General features: G+C 56.6%; 1 non-coding gene and 2 pseudogenes across 1 annotated transcript; all 3 read left to right on the forward strand.

The window, feature by feature from the left end:
- Positions 1-931: 931 nt before the first annotated feature.
- LOC146142896 (small subunit ribosomal RNA) lies at positions 932-1,620 on the forward strand (annotated as a pseudogene; the record flags this gene model as incomplete).
- Positions 1,621-1,875: 255 nt separating this feature from the next.
- Positions 1,876-2,029, forward strand: LOC146142897 (5.8S ribosomal RNA). Its single transcript, XR_014500542.1, has one exon. It is a non-coding gene; the product is annotated as a 5.8S ribosomal RNA (ribosomal RNA).
- Positions 2,030-2,277: 248 nt separating this feature from the next.
- LOC146142898 (large subunit ribosomal RNA) overlaps positions 2,278-2,500 on the forward strand; it is a 3,679-nt pseudogene continuing 3,456 nt past the window's right edge.

The raw sequence follows: 2,500 nt of genomic DNA on the forward strand, positions 1-2,500 counted from the left end.
CCTCGCGGGAGGCGTGCTTTTATCAGACCAAAAACCGACCGGGCTTCGGCCCGCAACCTTTGGTGACTCTGGATAACTTTGCGGATCGCACGGTCTCGCACCGGCGACGGATCATTCAAGTGTCTGCCCTATCAACTTTCGTCGGTACGGTACTGGCCTACCGAGGTTCTTACGGGTAACGGAGAATCAGGGTTCGATTCCGGAGAGGGAGCCTGAGAAACGGCTACCACATCCAAGGAAGGCAGCAGGCGCGCAAATTACCCATTCCCGACGCGGGGAGGTAGTGACGAAAAATAACAATACAGGACTCTAAACGAGGCCCTGTAATTGGAATGAGTACACTTTAAAACCTTTAACGAGTATCCATTGGAGGGCAAGTCTGGTGCCAGCAGCCGCGGTAATTCCAGCTCCAAAAGTGTATATTTAAGTTGTTGCGGTTAAAAAGCTCGTAGTTGGATTTTGGGCGCAGGCGGCCGGTCCGTCGCAAGGCGTGTACTGGCCGTCCTGGCCTCACCTCCGGTTCTCCGCCGGTGCCCTTGACTGAGTGTCGGCGGCGGCCGGAACGTTTACTTTGAAAAAATTAGAGTGTTCAAAGCAGGCGATTCGCCTGAATAATGGTGCATGGAATAATGGAATAGGACCTCGGTTCTATTTTTGTTGGTTTTCGGAGCGCGAGGTAATGATTAAGAGGGACAGACGGGGGCATTCGTACTGTGCCGTTAGAGGTGAAATTCTTGGATCGGCGCAAGACGAACGACTGCGAAAGCATTTGCCAAGAATGTTTTCTTTAATCAAGAGCGAAAGTCAGAGGTTCGAAGACGATCAGATACCGTCCTAGTTCTGACTATAAACGATGCCAACTAGCGATCGGGGGGCGTTAGTTTTACGACCTCTCCGGCAGCTTGCGGGAAACCAAAGTCTTTGGGTTCCGGGGGAAGTATGGTTGCAAAGCTGAAACTTAAAGGAATTGACGGAAGGGCACCACCAGGAGTGGAGCCTGCGGCTTAATTTGACTCAACACGGGAAATCTCACCCGGCCCGGACACAGTGAGGATTGACAGATTGAGAGCTCTTTCTTGATTCTGTGGGTGGTGGTGCATGGCCGTTCTTAGTTGGTGGAGCGATTTGTCTGGTTAATTCCGATAACGAACGAGACTCTGGCTTGCTAACTAGTTACGCGACCCAATCGGTCGGCGTCTAACTTCTTAGAGGGACTAGTGGCGTTTAGCCACACGAGATTGAGCAATAACAGGTCTGTGATGCCCTTAGATGTTCGGGGCCGCACGCGCGCTACACTGACCGGATCAGCATGTGCTCGCCTTGGCCGACAGGTCTGGGTAACCCGCTGAACCCCGGTCGTGCTAGGGATAGGGAATTGCAATTATTTCCCTTGAACGAGGAATTCCCAGTAAGCGCGAGTCATTAGCTCGCGTTGATTACGTCCCTGCCCTTTGTACACACCGCCCGTCGCTACTACCGATTGAATGGTTTAGTGAGGTCCTCCGATTGGACCTGGCGCGGCCGGCAACGGTCGAGCCGGCGTCCGAGAAGACGATCTAACTTGATCATTTAGAGGAAGTAAAAGTCGTAACAAGGTTTCCGTAGGTGAACCTGCGGAAGGATCATTAACGGTCTCGCAAACGCTTCGGCGAACGCGAAACTCGGACAAGCGAGAGAAAAAGTTTTTGCTACCCGGCGCCCGACCCGCGAGGAGCGGCGCGCCGGCCGGCGATTCGGTCACCCGGTAATGTTTGCGCGTCGAGTGCCGCGGTGCCGCGCGCTCCGGCTTCAAGCGTCGGCCTGGCCGACCGCTCGGCGCGGTATATTTTGTCACCCTTTAGTGCGAGGCACTGTGCGAGCGAAACAATCGTGGATGGCTCTTGGCGGTGGATCACTCGGCTCGTGAGTCGATGAAGGACGCAGCTAGCTGCGTGAATTAGTGTGAATTGCAGGACACATTGAGCATCGACGTTCTGAACGCAAATTGCGGCCTCGGGTCAATCCCGGGGCCGCGCCCGCCTCAGGGTCGCGTTGCAAACGTTCCGCGCGGGGATTTCTCCGCGCGGCTGCTGCGGCGTCGGACGCGCGAGCGCCCGTCCCGCTCAAGACAGCACGGCACGATGTGCGACGATCGCGACCAGAATCCCGCGCGGCGGCGGCGAGTCGACCTCGAAGAGGCCAACGGCTGGCGGCTCAAGGGCGGGAATCGAGGTGCGCGGCGGCGCGCGGCGCCGACGGCGAGCGCGGAACGGGAAGAATAGTCCCGGTCCTTACTTTCGGCCTGAGGTCGGACGAGGCTACCCGCTGAATTTAAGCATATTACTAAGCGGAGGAAAAGAAACTAACGAGGATTCCCTCAGTAACGGCGAGTGAAGCGGGATGTGCCCATCGCCGAATCCGCGCGCTTTTGGAGTGCGCGGAATTGTGGCGTACGGAATTCGTCACGGCGCGCTTCGCCGGTCGCCCGCGTCCTTCTGATCGAGGCCTTGTCCCAGAGCGG

This window comes from Ascidiella aspersa, chromosome 5, assembly GCF_963924565.1.
Source record: "Ascidiella aspersa chromosome 5, kaAscAspe10.2, whole genome shotgun sequence".
Taxonomy (NCBI): domain Eukaryota; kingdom Metazoa; phylum Chordata; class Ascidiacea; order Phlebobranchia; family Ascidiidae; genus Ascidiella; species Ascidiella aspersa.